General features: G+C 39.7%; 1 long non-coding RNA gene across 1 annotated transcript in view; it reads right to left on the bottom strand.

The window, feature by feature from the left end:
* Positions 1-16,775, bottom strand: part of LOC125107271 (uncharacterized) — a 55,962-nt gene extending 39,187 nt beyond the window's left edge. Inside the window, exons 1-3 of the long non-coding RNA XR_007129499.1 lie at positions 16,655-16,775; positions 5,809-5,859; positions 3,628-3,737 (exon numbers count right to left, since the gene is read on the bottom strand). This is a non-coding gene — a long non-coding RNA (uncharacterized LOC125107271). The remainder of the gene's footprint in view (positions 1-3,627; positions 3,738-5,808; positions 5,860-16,654) is intronic.
* Between the last annotated feature and the right edge of the window lie 3,249 nt (positions 16,776-20,024).

Raw genomic sequence — 20,024 nt, 5'->3', positions numbered from 1 at the left:
TCTGGTCAAGTGCACAGGAGTCAAAAAATCTCCTGAAGTAAGTGTCATGGAAGAAAGGGCGACTTTGTCTAAGAAAGAAAAGCAGTCAACTAAGCACCTGCTTCTACAGCAATCTCATCTGAGAGAGAGATCTAAACTGAAATTCTAGGCTTGGGAGTTGATTTGAATACTGATGGCTTTACCCACCCAATATCTCCTTCTTTATCCTTTGGCAACAGGACCTTTTTCCCCACGGAGAATATATTTTCCGTAGTTCAAATGGTGCTAGCACCATCCCCTTGCTCCTGCTACCACAGGAACAGACATGGGACCTAGATCTGGCCAAGCAGAATCCACATCAGTCTAAGCATAGGGACTGGTTCAGGGATGAAAGAACTGAAGTCCTTCCTGGGGAAAGAGGAGAAAAATCCGATTCTCCACTAGGACTTCTAAGTGGGCAAAAGGAAACCTGTGCCAGAGATAGAGGAAAGGGACCTCAGATGTCACTTATGAACACACAGATACAGCCAGACCTGAAACAGGTCAAGCACTGTATATTTCCGGTATGTTAAACAAAGAGAGTCTCTCTTTCTCTCTCTCTCTTTTTTTAAACATAAACCACTTTGTATTGGGGTTCTATCTGTTGAAACCCAAAGAGTACTGATTAATACAGAATCATCAACATTTTGATGATGATTAAAGCCACTGAGGTAGATAAGATCATCCACAGACAATGTGTAGATTGAGAAGTAAGGTATATCTGGGATAGAGTCCTGAGGATCCCGGACACTAAACACCCACAAAGGAGACAGAGAAAGATGTCCAGAGAGGTAGGAGAAGAACCAGGAGAAACGACTGAGTACAGAGATGGAGAAAATAGTCTTTACTCTCAGACTAGGGTAGTAAATAAGGGTGGCAATGTCAGGACCTGTTGGTAAGAAGAGAGTTTGGGATACTGGCTAAGGCAATGTCACTGGGCTTGAGGAACAGAATAGGCAGAAGGCAGAGCATAGTCAGTTGCATAAATTGAAGCAAGGATACTGAAAACTGTGGTAAACCACTTGTTTTTAAAGAGTTGTAGCCATAAAGAAGATGAGAGAAAAAGAAGCAGATGAAGGAGAGACACAGAATCAAGGAAGGATTTTTCATTAGAATTAGATCTGTTTAAATGCTGATAGGCTCTGTATTGTTAGGACTTTGGCTTGCCAAGGATAGAAAACAAATTCAAATTAACTAAAGGAAAGAAAGGACTGTAATGGCACAGTCACTCCAGAGGCTGACGCAGCAGGATCCAGATACCCCACCATGTCTCTAGGAATCTTCTCTCACCCTCCACAGCTCTGCTTTCAAATAGGCTCTAATTAAGTGCTAGAAAAATGGTCAAAAACAGCTCCAATTAGCATCCCCAGTGGAAGAGGAGTGCCTTTTCTCAACGGTCCTACAAAGTCCATGGATTGACAATGACAGGCCTAAAGACCAAAAGACAGGTTGGGTCAGCCCTACCTAAACTACAGGGATGTGGAGTGAGAGGAGTCTGCTTGCCCACTGGAAGAATGGGTGCTGTCACCAGATGTGGCACTGGAGAAACAGGTAGGGGGCAGGGACTGAAAGATACTGTGGTCAAACTATGGGTAGAACTTCATACCAACTGGCTAGGGGAGGCTGATAAAGAAGTCTCAGGTGACTTTGAACTTTATAGGTTGACCAAGTAGGTGATGATGAACCCATATACTGAAGAAGCTGGAAGATGAAAGAAAGTGAATGCTAGTTACTTAAAAATTCTGGGATTAGATACCCTTTTAGGATACCTACAGCTTAACATTCTGTAGTACTAAGGGGAACTTACTGAAGCCCTGAGCAAATAGGAGAGCAATAGCATTCAAGTAGGTAGCCATAAAAATGAAGGTACGGGAATAAAGAGAATTCTGGGCATGAGTAGTATCCAGAGAACACTGCCACAGCTGAATTCAAATATTCATGATTTATGGTCTCTACTTAAATGGTCACGGAACCCTAGGACTAGTAATTCAAAATTGAAAGGAAGGTCTGAACCATCAGGAATTAATACAGGATTTTGTCTAGAGAACATGAGAAGTTGTACACTGTTCAGTAACTGAAGAGAGCCGTGGCTTCAGAGTATATGAAAAACTGGGCCATGAGGGCCCAAGGCTAACACAACTTAGACAACCTTTCATTAAATTTGGTCCCCATTTGCAAAGGAGGAAAGAGTATCAAGAGAAGTAAAAGCAGAATTCTACCTGCTTTACTTTCATGTTATTCAAAAAATGATTTAATATAAGAATATACCAATATGAATGGAAAGGAGCTCTGTGGAAGGTCTAATATCAAGTGTATTAAAAATGTATGACACACTGTATATTCTCACAGGATTCCTATCTTGGATCTCTACAGCTGATAAAATAACATAAAAATGTGATTAATAATATTGTAAATCCTGTTGATTGGAAAACTCAGGGACATATGACAGATTGACCTGACTCTTTGATTTAAGCCAATATCACTGAAATAACCTTTCATATCCTGAGAAAGAATAATGTCTTGCCTGCAGGATAGAACACAGCTTCAGAAAACACAGTCATCTTTTGAGGTGTGTTTTCATACATTAACTGCTCTTGAAAATTTTTATATCTGAATCTTTATATGATACCAAGATACTAGCCAGGATAATACAAATTATTTCTGGTCAAAATAAAGCAACAGAAAAAAAAAAAAAAAGAAATATGCCAAGATGCTAATAGTGAAAATATTTAGGTTGATAAGTCCGAGTGCTTTTTGTTCATATTTTTTTTTAGTTTATGGGATTTTTCCAAGTTTTCTACAATATGATGGATGGGGTAAGGGCAGTCATGGGTTGGGTGGAGAAGCAAATGTTTATGTTAAAAAAGTAAAGACGTGGGGCGCCTGGGTGGCTCAGTGGGTTAAGCCTCTGCCTTCGGCTCAGGTCATGATCTCAGGGTCCTGGGATCGGGCCCCGCATCGGGCTCTCTGCTCAGTGGGAAGCCTGCTTCTCCCTCTCTCTCTCTGCCTGCCTCTCTGTCTACTTGTGATCTCTCTCTCTCTGTCAAATAAATAAAATCTTTAAAAAAAAAAAAAAAAGTAAAGACGTTAGGAAGGAAAATCATTTTGAAAACAAAAAACATTGTAACTGCTTCCCATCAGATCTAGACAAAAGTCACTAAGGTGTAAGTGAATCTAATGAACAACCAACAGATAACAGAATGCCATATGTACCCAGCGCTGTCACTGCACATTCCCAAGGTGAGCCCAAGCTGCTATTCGGTGTTCATCTGGAAATGCAGACTATCCACTCTCTTTCTGTTAGACTCCTCTCCCTTTGCAGTGAGCACTTTTTCTTTTGGCTTCCCCCGTCTTTCCTTCTGTTACCCACATGCCAACATTCCTCTGAGGAAGGAGCCAGCCCTTCCTCCAATCTCAGACCATGCATTTACAGAAGGAAGGACTCCACCCAGGGCTTGTGATTCACTGCTGGTCACACAGATCACATTCTCTGGCTATACTGATTCAGGAATGGGCACACGATTCATCTTCAGAGATGCAGTAAGACTGAGGGACAAGAGCTTTTCATGGTTGCTTTACTGACATATCAAGCCTGAGGATAAAACTCACCTGGAGAAAGATGATGTCCCCATTACATGGTTTGATCATCATGTCCTGACATGATGGATGTCATCCGTCTGGATGGTCAATCCTGAAGCCTTCACTGCTTCTGGGCTATTCTGTTGTAGGAGCCAAAAAATTCCCTTTGTGTTTAAACTTGTTTCGACTTAAGTTTTTACTCCTTACAATTCAGAGTCCTAATTGATATAACCTTTTACCTATTTAATATCCTACTCAGGAGCCTTGTTACCAGGGCATTTAATTGTTGTACCTGTATAAGACTAACAGAACTGTGCAAGGCAGAAACTTGGAGTTGTGCTCCTTTTAATGCATAAAATTTAGGTATTTATGTAGCACTTTGTCTTTTAGACCCTGAGTACCAAAGTTTGCAAACTGAAGACATAAGCACAACTATCAATACTTATATATTGCAAATAAACCCTAAAGTTAAATAACATATACAAACATTAGTATACACCAATGTATTAAAATAACATGCTTTGGAAATTTCTAAGCAGTGCCCTAACAGTAGGTCTTACGTTTTGACAAATATACCAAATGATAAACTCAAGTAACAGTTCTCAATCCTATTGAGTTTCCCTGTCATTCAAAGCCAACAATAATTTGAAGGTAGAGGATCTTGTATCTGAAGGTACAAAAATTTCACCTAGTTTAAACTCAGTGACTTCTCATTTGAGAGCACTCTGATATAAGCAAGGACCACAGGAAAACTTCTACCTTGGTTCACAGAAAATGACAATGAGCCCATCCACTAATTCTGAAGGCATCTGTTTGAGAAGGAAAGAGCTCAAGGAAGAATAAAGTACATGCCATCCTCTGTTTTCTTCTCCTTATAGTAGATGGATTCAGTGGCATATGATAATACAACTAAGAAGGTGAATGGAAGTCAGAGAAGAGCAGATCATCATTGCTGGAGATGATCACTCTGGCAGTGGGTCATAAGAGGCCTGCTCTATAACATCCATGTGCTTTACTTCCATCTGTTATAAAATTGTCATAATATAATAATTTTGATTGAATAGAATACTTTATCTTCCAGGTAAAGGCAGTGATAAAATACCAATTTACTATGTCTGTTATGTGAAAATTTCCCTTACATGTGACACTTTTATTCAGTGCACATCCTATACTGCTGTACATGGCAGCCCTGTAAGTGAAGACTATGATAAAGAATGCTCATATACACTGGCCTACACTGAAACAGGTCAAGTCTTTTTTGACCCTTCTCTCACATTTCTGCCAGGGAGAAATACTTTCCTCAACACTGGACATGTTAGAACTGCTCAGCCACTCCTGTCCAGATAACAGGGTCAAAAAATGCCAGATACAGCTGGAGAAAGGCAACAATCATTTTTAAATACTCGTCATATGCTGGGAAATATATCTTTTTCATTTTTGAAATTATCTTTGCCTTTATTTTTTAAATTTTTATGACAAATTAAATTTTTAAAAATCAAAGCAAGGGGCGCCTGGGTGGCTCAGTGGGTTAAAGCCTCTGCCTTCAGTTCAGGTCATGATCCCAGGATTCTGGGATCGAGCCCCGCATCGGGCTCTCTGTTCAGCAGGGAGCCTGCTTCCTCCTCTCTTTCTACCTGCCTCTCTGCCTACTTGTGATCTGTCTGTCAAATAAATAAATAAATAAAAAATCTTAAAAAAAAAATTAAAGCAAAACAGTAAGGATGAGGGAAAAAAATAAATCTTCCACCTGATAACCATTCTTTTTTTTTTTTCTGAAGATTTTATTCATTCATTTAGAGAGAGAGCATGTGTGAGTGCTAGTGCTCATGCACACATGCAGGGAGTGGGGGGAGGAGCAAAGGGAGAGGAAGAGAGAGAATCTTCAGCAGACTCCCCACCAAGTGCGGAACCCAACACAGGACTGGTTCTCACCACCCTGAGATCATGACCTGAGCTGACATCAAGAGTTGGGAGGTTTAACTGACTGAGCTACTCAGGTGCCCCCTAACAACCATTCTTACTCCTCATAAACAGAATTAATAATTTCTTGAGTGTTCTTCCAGAAAGTTTCTATACATATATGCATATGTCTTTCTACACATATCATCAATAAAAAACAAAATGTGTGTGTGTCATATACATAAATATTCAGATACATGGATAGTAAGGCATAGTAAGGCAGGAATAAGTACCCATATCCCCAGTTGTCACCTGTTCAAAAAGGAAGATCTAGGAAGTGACCTCGAAGGAGATGTCTTCATTCTGGAAAGAAAAAAAGTTGCTCACAGTTACTCAAATGTGAAGCCAGCAGATACCCAGTCCCCTGGGATGAGAGTGCAAGGAGATAAATCATGCCTGTGTGATTAAGCAAAAGCCATGCCTGCCCTTGGTATACAGAGGGTAGAGAGGAGATAGACCAATATGAAAAAGAGCCCTGTCCCTACTGTCTTCTGGGAAAGAGGAAATACAGAGTTCAGCTTCTGTCTGAAGTTAGGGAAACTGGTTGGGAGGTTTCATAAGGAAAGGATATTGAGGCCTCACCTGGTTGGAAAAGGGAAAGCACTTTACTACCAGGGCCAAGAGTTTCCACTGAAGAGCTCCTACAGGGAACGTGGCTAAGCCTGTCCTTGGACTTGGAGAATAATGAAACAGCTCAGAGGCACAAACTAAAAGCCGCTATCCCTCCACATCACAGACATGGGCCATCACAGCTTCTCAGGATCCTGGGGCAGTGAGGCATTCCAACAGCGAGGGTAAGTGCCACCTGACAGCTCGTGCCAGGACCAGTCTGTACAACTTAGACTGGAAATGAGAGGAGAGGCCAGAATAGGGCTGAGCAGAGTCTGCTGTGCTGGCTCCCCCTGGTGTTGGGAGCTGGACTGACATGTCCCTTTTGCACAGCATAAACCAATTCATTAGGGAAGGTGGACACAAGGAAAAATAGAAGAGAGGTATTTATCTGTGTACCAAGTTAGTGAAGCATATTAAGCTGGTTAAATGCAAGATGCTACATATTCTTACATCTATATATACTTACTATACATGTGTATAGTATACATACGTAGATATGCATGTGGGTATGCATGTTGCCTACCATTTACTATTCTTCAACTAGATATTTATTATAATAATTTTTGGATGTCTTTCCATATCTGTGTATCTTTGTCATTCCTTTTCATGGCTACACACAATATCACTGTACAGATTTATTATCATTTATTACTTACTATTACAACAAGTACAATAAGTATCCTTGCACATATATTTTTATTTATTGGTAAGATAAACTTCTAGAAGTAAAATTCCTGGAAAAAAGGCATTGCATTTAAAAGGATAGAAGTGGGGCGCCTGGGTGGCTCAGTTGGTTAAGCCCCTGCCTTCGGCTCAGGTCATGATCTCAGGGTCCTGGGATCGAGTCCCGCATTGGGCTCTCTGCTCGGCAGGGAGCCTGCTTCCCTCTCTCTCTCTCTCTCTGTCTACTTGTGATCTCTCTCTCTGTCAAATAAATAAATAAAATCTTTAAAAAAAAATAAAAATAAAAGGATAGAAGATATTGCCAAATTGTCCTTCAAAACAGTTGTACCAATTTATATTCCCACTCACAGAGTATGAACCCCTTTCCCATATTTTTCCAAGTACATAAAATTAAGTATACAGATTTTCCACTCTAATGGTGAAAAATATCATTTCATTGATATTGCACAACAATTCTATGAGATAGAAATGATCCCCCCAATCTTTCAGATGAGAAAACCAAAGCTGAGAAAGGTTATATAACTTATCATAGGGTTAACAATTAGAACAAACATTCATATCCTGATATATTTGATTCCAAACCCATATATTCATTCATTTAGTAGAGCTATGTTTCAAGCAAATGTTTTAAATATGCTACATATATTTGCTCTTTAAATCTTTATGTAAAGACTTTAAGGAAGATGTAATTAATATTCCTATTTTACAGATGAAGTATCTGTGCCAAAGAGAAATTAATCTATTTGCCCAAAGTCAAGCAGCTAGTAAGTGGCAAAGATGCAGTCAGAATCCTAACTGTTTAGTTTCTGTTTCTCTTATCTTAACGGAAACCTCTTAAAACATTTTTGTTTTGCAAAGAGAAAAATTCACCATTGCAAAAGCACTAGCTGTCCAAGTCAATGTTTATGAAGAGCATTATGAGGAAATAAAAACAGACTGCAGAAAACCAATTTAATGGGTTTCAAATGGCTGCATACTTTAAAATAAATCTAGTAGCATTCCTTCTTCTCTCTTTTTCAAATTCTAAATGCGACAGTCCCTCTCAAGGTTTCCAATGGTTGTCGATAAGGTTGTAGGTCTTTTCTATGCACAAGTCCATTGCTGTCACACATTTTGTGATATAAATTTAACCTCCGAGGTGCAGGGGACAGATATATAATAGTCATTGTACTCTATTCTGGGCAGATGTAAAACCTGTCCAGTTATTAGTTGGTGATGGAATGGAAAACAGACAAAAAAGGACATTCTTTTAATACCTCTTTTTACATAGATTTTCAAAATCATGATAGACTATCCAGAAAATTTAGTATTATTTTAAATAAAGGGGAAAATGGTAGATCGCCATTGGATAGCCATCATAAATTAGCATATTATAAAGGAAATTAAAATGGACTTCCCAAAATACTCTGTATCCAGACAATAATTTTACAAGTTTAATAAGATAAAAATATCTGTGACTCTACTAACTGTAGTTCACCTAATAATATTTCTATACCAAAGTATCCTACCAGATTTATCATCTTTGAGTATATTCCAATATTCACTTAAGTAGAAATATATAAATTCACTTAAGTATAAATATATATAAATATATAAATGATTTAAAGGTAAAAGGAAATCAATTCACAGGTAATTAATTCTACTGAGGCAGTTTCAGCTATAAAACTCAAGTGATTTCAAAGTTTCTTGAGCTGAGTAACAGGGGCAAAAGATGTCCATTTTTATTTTTCACATCTCACTGTTCTTTGTATATTCTGTTGTTACAAAGCCAAAGACCATGTCAGTGAGGTGTATGATTAATACTGAAATAGGATGCCATTAATTATGCTTACTAATGGACTTTGGAATGCAGTCAGTATTTTAATGGGCTTTTTAGAGCAGTCATCTCTTTAAGAGGTCTACTTTTCTGTGGTCACTTCTCTTTATGAGAAATATTGTTACAGCTTTCTCCAATCAGTCAGCAATGCCAACAAATGTTCAGAAAAGTCTTTATGCAGTGCTTTTCACAATAATTTCACCTTTGACATATGATATTTTAACCAACATCTTCCAAGGTTTTGCCATTATAGTAATTTTCAAAAACTGAATGTCCCTTACATATAATAATGATCAGTTATACCTAACTCCTGTATGAATATTATCACAAACATTTTTTCTACCATTTTGCTAACGTTTTGCATCTTTTTTCTCCCTGACAGCCACTCAATGTGACTACCCCCTAGACTTCTAAGTATAAGGAAGCTGAGTAGATAGGCTCAAAGAGGTAACAGAGTACCAATAATGTTTTTCAGGCAATTTGATAAAGAAGCATGCAATTCTATATCAATAAGTTTGATTCTAATGAAATTTAAAGTAATTACACACAGTAATCACACAATGTTTAAATGAATTAAACATTCATTTGAGGAGTATCTGGTAGAGTTTCTTTCTGTCACCTACTTTTAAATACATGTTAAGTTATATTAATAGGTTATACCACACACATGTATATATAAAAGCTATATATATATCTCAGATATATCATATATATAAGTTATATATACCAGTCTAGTTGGCTTGTTAAAGGGTAGGTTAATAGAGTGGCACTTGGGTAGCTCAGCTGGTTAAGTGTCTGACTCTTGGTTTCTGCTGAGGTCATGATCTCAGGGTCATGAGACTGAGCCCCATGTCAGAGTCTACTTGAGATTCTTTCCCTCTCCTTCTGCCCCTGCCCACCCACTCCCACCTCCCCACTGATCTCTCTGTCAAAAAAAAAAAAAAAAAAACAAAACAAAAAAAGGTAGGTTGATAGAGATAAACATTGCAGTTTGGTCAAAATAGTGGGAAAGTCACACAAAAATAGACTCAAAATAGATGAAAGACTTCAATGTGAGACAGGAATCCATCAAAATCCTTGAGGAGAACACAGACAGCAACCTCTTCGACATCAGCTACAGCAACTTCCTCCTATAAACATTGCCAAAGGCAAGGGAAGCAAGGGCAAAAATGAACTATTGGGACTTCATCAAGATAAAAACCTTTTGCACAGCAAAGGAAACAAAACCAAAAGACAATTGACAGAATGAGAGAAGATATTTGCAAACAACATTTCAAATAAAGGACTAGTATCCAAAATCTGTAAAGAACTTATCCAACTCAACACGCAAAGAACAAATAATCCAATCAAGAAATGGGCAGAAGAGGGGCGCCTGGGTGGCTCAGTGGGTTAAAGCCTCTGCCTTCAGCTCAGGTCGTGATCCCGGGGTCCTGGGATCGAGCCCCGCATCGGGCTTTCTCCTCGGCGGGGAGCCTGCTTCCTCCTCTCTCTCTCTCTGCCTGCCTCTCTGCCTGCTTGTGATCTCTGTCTGTCAAATAAATAAATAAAATCTTAAAAAAAAAAAAAGAAATGGGCAGAAGACATGAACAGACATTTCCGCAAAGAAGACATACAGATGGCCAACAGACACATGAAAAAATGCTCAACATCACTCACCATCAGGGAAATACAAATCAAAACCACAGTGAGATACTATCTCACACCAGTCAGAATGGCTAAAATTAATAAGTCAGGAAATGACAGGTGCTGGCAGGGATATAGAGAAAGGGTAGCCCCACACACTACTGGTGAGAAGCAAGCTGGTACAGCCACCCTGGAAAACAGTATGGCGTTTCCTCAAAAAGTTGAAAATAGAGCTATCCTACAACCTAGCAATTGCACTACTGGGCATTTACCCTAAAAATACAATTGTAGTGATCTGAAGGGGCACATGTACTCCAATGTTTATAGCATCAATGTCCACAATAGCCAAACTATGGAAAGAACCTAGATGTCCATCCGCAGATGAATGGATAAGAAGATGTAGTATGTATGTATACACACACACACACACACACATACACAATGGAATACTATGCAGTCATTAAAATATCTTGCCATTTGCAACAATGTGGATGGAATTAGAGGCTATTGTGCTAAACGAAATACATCAATCAGAGAAAGACAATTAATCATATGATCTCACTGATACAAGGAATTTGGGAAACAAGACAGAGGATCATAGGAGAAGGGAGGGAAAAAAATGAAACAAAATGAAACTAGAGAGGGAGACAAACCATAAGAGACTTAATCTCAGGAAACAAACTGAGGGTTGTTGGAGGGGAGGGGGTAGAAGGGATGGAGTGGCTGGGTGATGGACACTGCAGAGGGTATGTGGTATGGTGAGTGCTGTGAATTGTGTTAAGACTGATGAATCACAGGGGCACCTCGGTGGCTCAGTGGGTTAAGTCTCTGCCATTGGCTCAGGTCATGATCTCAGGGCCCTGGGATCGAGCCCTGCATCGGGCTCTCTGCTCAGCGGTGAGCCTGCTTCCCTCTCTCTCTGCCTCTCTGCCTACTTGTGATCTTTGTCAAGTAAATAAATAAAATCTTAAAAAAAATAAAGACTGATGAATCACAGACCTGTACAAATAACACATTATACGTTAATAAAAAATAAATAACACATTATATGTTAATAAAAATAACAAATAATACATTATATGTTAATAAAAAATCAACTATAATTTTACTAAGAGATGACCACCATTAAAAAAAAAACAGTGGGAAAGTGTTCATTCATTCATTTAATAAATATATTTTTTAAAGATTTGAGAGAGAGAACACGTGTATGTGTGAGAGTAAGGGGAGGAGCGGGGGGGGGGGGGCAGGGGGGGAGAAAGAATCTCAAGCTAAGCAGGGAGCCTGAAGTGGGGCTCAATCCCATGACCCATGAAATCGTGACCTGAGCCAAAGGCAGATGCTTAACTCACTGAGACACCCAGGTGTCCAACTTAATAAATATTTAATAAGTCAGATCCCTGCTGAGTTCCAAGGATATAGTAGGGAACAGAGCAGACAAAAAGCCCTGAGGTCTGAAGGAGTCCACTTTCTAGGGAGAGAGACCCATAATTAACAATAAATAACTTAAATTCAGGTCACATGGTGGTAAGTGATACAGGGAAAAATAAAGCAGGGATAGGAATGTCGGAAATTTATAGACAATGTAAATATAGACTGTTCAAAGAAGAACTTCTGGAGAAGCAACATTTGAGTAAATACCTGAAGGCAGTCTGGGAACCAGCCACAGTGATGTGTGTGGGAAGAGCAAAGTAATAGAAGAACGGCGTGTGCAGGGTGAGGTAGCACATTCATAGCCCTGAAAGGACAAGTGTGGCTGGCAGTGAGAAGCATGGGCAGGAGATCTGATTCAAAATAAAGTCTGGTCCAAAATAAAGAGAAGACCTGCACTAGATCTGAGGCCATTATAAAGATTTTTGGCTTTTTTTTTTCTTTTTTTTTTAAGATTTTATTCATTTATTTGTCAGAGAGAGAGAGAGAGAGGGAGAGATCACAAGTAGGCAGAGAGGCAGGCAGAGACAGAGGGAGAAGCAGGCTCCCCACCGAGCAAGGAGACCGATATGGGACTTGATCCCAGGATGCTGGGATCATGACCTGAGCCAAAGGCAGCTGCTTAACCAACTGAGCCACCCAGGCGTCCCGGCTTTTTTTTTTTTTTTTTAAGTTTTTATTTATTTGACAGAGATAGATCTCAAGTAGGCAGAGAGGCAGGCAGAGAGAGAGGGGGAAGCAGGCTCCCCACTGAGCAGAGAGCCCGATGCAGGGCTCGATTTCAGGACCCTGAGATCATGACCTGAGCCGAAGGGAGAGGCTTAACCCACTGAGCCACCCAGGCACTCCAGGATTTTGGCTTTTGAGATGAGGAGCCATAAATATTTTCAAATAGAGGAGCTTAATGATCTGACTTAAAGGGGTCTTAAGGAATTACTCTGGCTGCTGTACTTAAAAAAAAAAAGTCCACTAGAGACCTATCAGGAGGCCCCTGTGACCATCCAGACAAAAGGCAGTGGTGACTTGAACGCTGGATGGTGAGAGGCGGTCATATTCTCGACTTTCTGAAGGTGGAGACAATGGGATGTGTTGATTCATCAGATATGGGAGTAAAGGGAAAAAAACTATAGGACGACTCCAAGGTCTCTCATATAAAAAATGGGTATGATGGAAACACTATTTTTTTTTTAAGATTTTTTTTTTTTTTATTTGACAGAGATCACAAGTAGGCAGAGAGGCAGGCAGAGAGAGAGGAGGAAGCAGGCTCCCTGCGGAGCAGAGAGCCCAATGCGGGGCTCAATCCCAGGACCCTAGGATCATGACCTGAGCTGAAGGCGGAGGCTTTAACCCACTGAGCCACCCAGGCGCCCCGGAAACACTCTTTAAAGTAAAAAGGAAAGCTTGAGAAAGAAAATATAACACTAGACAGTACTGACAGTGTCACTGACCTAATCAAGGCAGAAAATTATTCTCACTGCTTATAAAAACCCACAAGAAGCATGGAGTGAACAGAGAGGATCCCCAAATGGGAGAGTATAGCTTTCCCCAGCTTAGATACTTATTACAAACATATTACAAATATCTTTTTCACCTAAAATTCAGAAACATCTAATTTAAAAACTGATTCTGAGAATTCGGGTTTTATTACTAACTTTGGCCATTGGTGCTTTCACCCATAGATGAAATTACTCCATTGGGAAAATACATATTTAGTATCTAATATGCGCCAGGCCAAGCACTGGGCAAACCTATGCAGGAACATTAAGCATTAGGGACATAATTATGAATAACACACACCTTCCTTTCTCACCTTCTCATGTTTCTAGCATTCTGACAATGCATTTCCCTGTTAAAAATACACTCCTACCATGTAAACAACACTGTGTTATCACCATCATGGGAACTGACTTAGCTGGAAATGATTGGAAGAAATCCTGATGTGAAAATACCGAACAGAGAGAGGAGAAAGGAAGGCCGGCATATGAAATTAGTGCTAAATATGAAATGTGACCTAGGAGAGAACGGGGCCCTTCGTATTTACTATGTAAAAGGTTTCCCATTACAGATGTGCCTCAGCTCTGCCTTGCTCTGTACTGGGAAAGTCAGATGCGCTGTATTAGGGCTCTCTGTGGGATTCTGGAGTTCAGAAGCATGGGGCAACTGTACATCAAAGAGATCCAGCTATGCGGACTTCAGACCGAAAGAGGAGGAAAACACAGGAGATGGGTTTAAAATGTCACTAAATCAAAATGACTCTGGCAATACACGGAATTGGCAGAATTAATCAAAGGGCTAACTTGGAAGGAGCTCACAATGGTGAGGAGAAAAGCATCTCATTTTCATCAGGTCTCCCAGAGATACGGAAGCAACACGTACACATCTTCCACCTCTGTGCCTGGTAGGAGCACTCAAGTGACCCAGCAGACTATTCCTTGGCATCCCAATCTACCCAAATTAGTCAGGTCTCTCTCTCTCTCTTTTTCCTTTTAGATATATGGATTTCATGGTGTGGGTCCAACACTGTGATAGAGCCCCGACTTACCCTTCCCCTTTATTAAAAACTTCTCACCGTAACAATCATAATTTACTACTGTACACAATTTCTTGTCTTATTTTTGCTTCTCATTTATAGTAATAAGTTCTACAGGGTGTTGACCAGAACAATATTAATGATGTTCCTTTTTACTAACATCTTTTAGAAGTATTTATCATATTGACTTTTTTAATTTGTACTATATCTAAGGAATACTTCCTTTATCTTTTCTTTCCGTCATCGTCTTCTTTATTTAGTTTTTAACATTTCTTCCATTTGTATGGATGAAGTACTGAGTCATGGAGGTAGAGTACTAGGAAGTCACCCAGAACTGGAAATTAAATCTATAATGCCTTCTCCTGCCCCTCCTGACCTTTCAGATCAATGGAATTTTACTTGTGAATGCTTTAAATCTTCAGAGACAAATCCAGTAAGGGCACTGGAATGCAACCCACCACTTCAGTCCAACGTAGAGCCAGAGAGACAAAAGAGTTGGCCTCTCGGTGTGCATTCTAATCAAATCTCTCATGAGTCCCCCCCAGCTAAGTAGAGGAAATCTCAAGATTTCAGCCAGTCTACAATTTCCTAATCACGGACTTCAATTCCCTTTGGTCTTTGTGCTTGAGCTAGCACTCATTGCCTCACAGGCTCCATCCGGCAGCCCCAGCAGCATTCTGTGCTAAGTGTTCACATAGTTTGAGGGGAAGCTGAAGGGGGCCATGAGGTTCTGGCTCTGCAAGGGCTGTATGCCCTGGAAAACATTTCTCTTCCAGGCCCTCATTCCCACAGTGTTTACTGAAGCCAGATCTTTTTTCTTTCATTCTTTCTGTGCTCTTGGTCATGGCTTTTTAGCCCGTAAACTGATAAGTTTGGGAAAAGTTAATTTAACCGGACTTTCGGTGAGCCTTGGTCTGATTGACTTTTACAAAGAATTTCCATTTGACTTTCACATCAGCTACAACATAAAAGTGATTTGTTGGGTGTCACTAATGACCTTTCTCCAGAAGGCTTGAGTCAGATCTTCGACAACAGTAAACAGCATCTATCAAAATCTTCCTGCAGCACTGCCGAGCCAACAGCAATCCTTCTGTTTCTTCTCAATAGCCTTCCAAGTTAACCACCCCCAACACATACACTCACACACACGTGTCCAATAAAATTACATGTATATTTTTGAGACTTCTAGCCAATGTTGATGAAAATTGAGACATCTTATGGTAAGGGAAAACTTATACTCCCAAAGTTCTATAAGGCAATCCCTGATCCTCATTTTTTCCTTTGGTACCCACATTTACAGTGTGAGTTTGCGTGTGTGTGTATGTGTGTGTGTGTAACAGAAAAAAAATCACCTGTCTGTGACAAGGAAGAATGTTCATCACATACACTGCATTTTCCCTAAAACTAGTGGAGGTAAATATGGTCATATGTCAGTAAAGAGTGAAAAGAGTCTTTCTAGACAGAACAAGAACAAAACAGTCTTATACTATCTATTAGAGAACAATTTCTGAAAAGAAATCTGTAGGGCTATTTCTGAAAAAAATCATTATAATCAATTTTAATGGGAAAAAGTTTTGTGTTTCCATCATCCAAATTGATAGGCACTTATGTTAAAACATCAAATCCCATTACAATGGGCTTAATTACCTCAACAGTTAACATTCATTATCATAACATAACCTAACATGGTGTTTTCTCTTCATTAATTATTCTACAATATGGTTGTTCCCCTTATCCTTCTGAGGTTTTTTATGAAGGTATTTTCATCTTATGATTAAGACAATGCTCACAAAAATATATACAAGTGGTATTCTTTTAAGTAATTCAAATTTTAATGTAGAAAAAAATTATAGTAAGTAATAATAACCAATGAAAATGATATAATTTATCTCATGTTCACAGAGTTGACACCAGAAGGGATAGGCCATATAAAATATCCCTGAGGGCCGCCTGGGTGGCTCAGTGGGTTAAAGCCTCTGCCTTCGGCTCGGGTCATGATCCCGGGGTTCTGGGATCGAGCCCCATATGGGGCTCTCTGCTCCGCGGGGAGCCTGCTTCCTCCTCTCTCTCTGCCTGCCTCTCTGCCTACTTGTGATTTCTATCTGTCAAATAAATAAATAAAATCTTTAAAAAATATATATATATATCCCTGAAAAAAACTGACCACTCCAAAAGGAAGAGTTTGTACAACTCCCAACAAATAGACAACTATAAAGATGACCCTCTCAAGACACTCGGGTATTCACAAAGTCCAAAATCTACACTGATAAAGTTTATTTGTATAACGGAACCCACAAAATGGAGGCCCCACATCACCAAATCTACACCTAAGTCAGCCTACACAAGAAACACCTATCAAGAGGCATCGCAAACCTCTACTCAGCTTAAAAATACGACACGCTCACCTTGTAAGGAAATCCCCGACCTCCTAGCCAATCATGCCCAGTTTCCACATAGCTTCCTCTAATTTCAACAGGACTCATTCTCGCCCAGTCCGTCAGGAGCAGTACCCCACTGCTTTGTGAGGTGCTGTACTCTGCCAGTCCATGGACTGTTTTCCCTTCAACAAAGGCACCAAACGGTTAGTAAATTGCTTTGGTTTACTCATTTGACAATAAGTAATGAAAATGGGTTTTGTTTGTTTGTTTTCTTAAATGATTTTTTAAAAAAGATTTTATTTATTTATGTGACAGAGAGAGAGAGAGAGATCACAAGTAGGCAGAGAGGCAGGCAAAGAGAGAGGGGGAAGCAGGCAGGCTCCCTGCCGAGCAGAGAGCCCAATGCGGGGCTCAATCCCAGGACCCTGAGATCATGACCTGAGCCAAAGGCAGAGGCTTAACCCACTGAGTCACCCAGGCACCCCTGATATGCAAAATTTTAATACAAATCCAAAAGGTTGATAGAACTTCCTGAAACTCATCCATGGGGAATAAGGAGTGGGTTTTTTTAGTGGAATATCACAGATACCTCTGAAAAATCTGTTCAGAGCTCTGGTCCTCTCCTCCTAAAAAGTGCATGTGTGTGCGTGCAACACATACACACACTTGGGTTTACACTTACCTGTGTTTGGGAACTTCCTACAACTCACCCATGATTTGAGAATCCCATTAAAGAACACTTGCTCTAGGGACAGAATCAATCTAAATTTCAAGATTTCCTTTTTGTTGGTACGAACACTCTTTTTGTAGTGACTCATTATTCATAAAAAAGCAATAAATAAGTAAAAATGGATGTGAGACACCCCGCCTCCACCAAGGGCAACCTAATTGATGAATATGAGCACTCAATTATCTCTTGGACATACACTGTTAAGTTTTCTACCAGAACTTAAATTCTCATGACTTCTGGGGAGTGAATTAAACTTACTGGGGAGTTGCATTAACTCATGAAACCCCAGGCTATTTCGTAGAGTAATAACATATTTGCCTCTTTTTTGACAATTGGCTATCTGTCCTGAAATTCAGTACAAACAAAACCATTATGTAAATCAAATCATGTTTTAAATCTATTTAGCTAGTAAGATTTGCTTCTTAGAAGAAATGTTATGGTAAGTCTTTTGGTGGAAATAATCATGACCTAAAAAGTTTTATAAACCCTGTTTTGTATATATCAGCTTAACTGAAAGTGGGAAGCTCCTGAACTAATTATACATAGTAGCTGGAACAGGGTAATAAACTTCTAACAGAAATCTGCTTCAAGAATGAAAGGATTTGGTCAATGCTATAGGTGTATTGATTTAGTATTATAATTGGTCATATGACTATGACTTCTGGATACCTAAGCAGCAATTATGATTTCTTCCCCAGAATTTAACAGTATTGGGGGGGGGGGGGGTTCTCCATGTGTCTTGTCTCCTCAGTTATCTTTTCAGTGGCAAGGTCCTCTATTCTGGTTTCATTTTTCTCTCTCTTGGGGCCTGGTTAAAGGAGGAGGAAATATGGGATTTAAAATGGACACTGTTACAGATAGGCCATAAAGGATAGTAAATGGACAAGAAAGAGGAGGACATCCAAAGAGTAAACAGTAGAAGGAAAGTCTCAGTGATGGGAATGCAGTCCCCATGGCAGAGAGTAAAATGGGGTCATAGGCAGAGTGTCCAGGAAACCAGAGCTGGAGAGGAGACAGCACAAAAGGGAGATGAGTCAAAGACAGTGCCCAATACATAAAGAATTAGCTAAGTAAGTATTTGTTGTTGTTGTTTTTCAAAACACTACTTATACCAGGTAACATTTCAATAATTTAACTGGTGTGTGTGTGTGTGTGCATGTACTTGTTTGGGTTAGAGGGAGAACCTAGTATTTTATTTACACACTGACACTTTCCCCATTCAAGCCAAACAGTACAGTTTCAAATTCAGGAGATACTGTCGGAACAAAAAAGAAGAGAAGAGAAGCTTTTTTGAAGTTCAAAGTCTGACCTTTTAGGTTTCAGAAGCTTAGGACCAGAGGGAAAATGGGCAGGAAGTCTTGTTGAAAAAAGGCAGGATTACCACCTGTCCCCACACAAGAGCAGGTGAGAGGTCCTAGGCTTTGAAGAGTCTGGGAGGGTGGGAAGAAGGCCAGAGAGAGGTCAGTGTCTCCACAGGAGATGACTCGGCCAAAGGTACCATGTGGGTAAAAGCAGAGGCATTCACACTGGTTGGTATATTAATAATAATAATGATCATCATAATGATACCTGTAAATGTTTGTTGAGTGCTTAATATATGTCTGACACTGTTTAAAGTACCTTATATGTATTAAATTTCATCACCTCTTCACAAAACCCTAGAGGTCGATACTGTGTACTAGCTCCATTTCATTTACTTGTCACAGAGAAGTTAACTAAGTTTGCAAGGTCACACAGCTAGTAAGTACTGGACCAAGGATTTATGATTTGTGAAACTGATATTTTAGAAAAAAATTTTCCAATTGGAGAGAGCAGAATGGGTAGAGGGGTGAAAGACTGGAATCAGTGAAAGTGATTTAGAAGCTTTGCAGGCATGGGTGTATCCTGGGTGTCAGGTGCTGGAAACTAAAATACATACTTTGGACTGTCAAAGATGACACCCAAACTTTTAGTCTATGTTTGATAGACACCCAAACATCCAGTCTATTTCTGGATGACCAGAAATTCGAAGAAGAAGCCTACCGGGAATAGTGGCCGATAGGTAATGTGGTAATGTTAGCCACATTAGAAACACATTTGGATTTGATCCTTTCTTAAAATCACCATAAAGGGGGTGCCTGGGTGGCTCAGTGGGTTAAAGCCTCTGCCTTTGGCTCAGGTCATGATCCCAGGGTCCTGGGATTGAGTCCTGCATCGGGCTCTCTGCTCGGCTGGGAGCCTGTTTCCTCCTCTCTCTCTGCCTGTCTCTCTGCCTACTTGCAATCTCTGTCAAATAAATAAATAAAATCTTAAAAAAAAAATCACCATAAAGACTTGCAATCAAACAAAGACAATCATGTCATAGTCACAACATAACCAATAAGGAATTTAGCAACAGTTTCTAATCTCATGAAATACTTGGTTGATAATCAATGCCTGTGTCTAATTGCTTAAGTTGCAAAATCGAGAATACTGTGAAATGATACTGCATTGGGACCAGTGAAGATGCTGGGAAGATCTAAACTTGAGAATTTTTTCCTAATTATCTGACAGATAAGAACCCATAATCAGGGTGCAGGTCCTAGAATTATCAAAATCAAATTTTAATTATTTAAAGATTTTATTTATATATTTGAGAAAGAGTGAGAGAGAAAGAGTGGGACGGGAGGGTCAGAGGGAGAAGCAGAC

This window comes from Lutra lutra, chromosome 8 (genome assembly GCF_902655055.1).
Source record: "Lutra lutra chromosome 8, mLutLut1.2, whole genome shotgun sequence".
Classification (NCBI taxonomy): Eukaryota; Metazoa; Chordata; class Mammalia; order Carnivora; family Mustelidae; genus Lutra; species Lutra lutra.
This window is presented reverse-complemented; position numbering and strand designations above follow the sequence as displayed.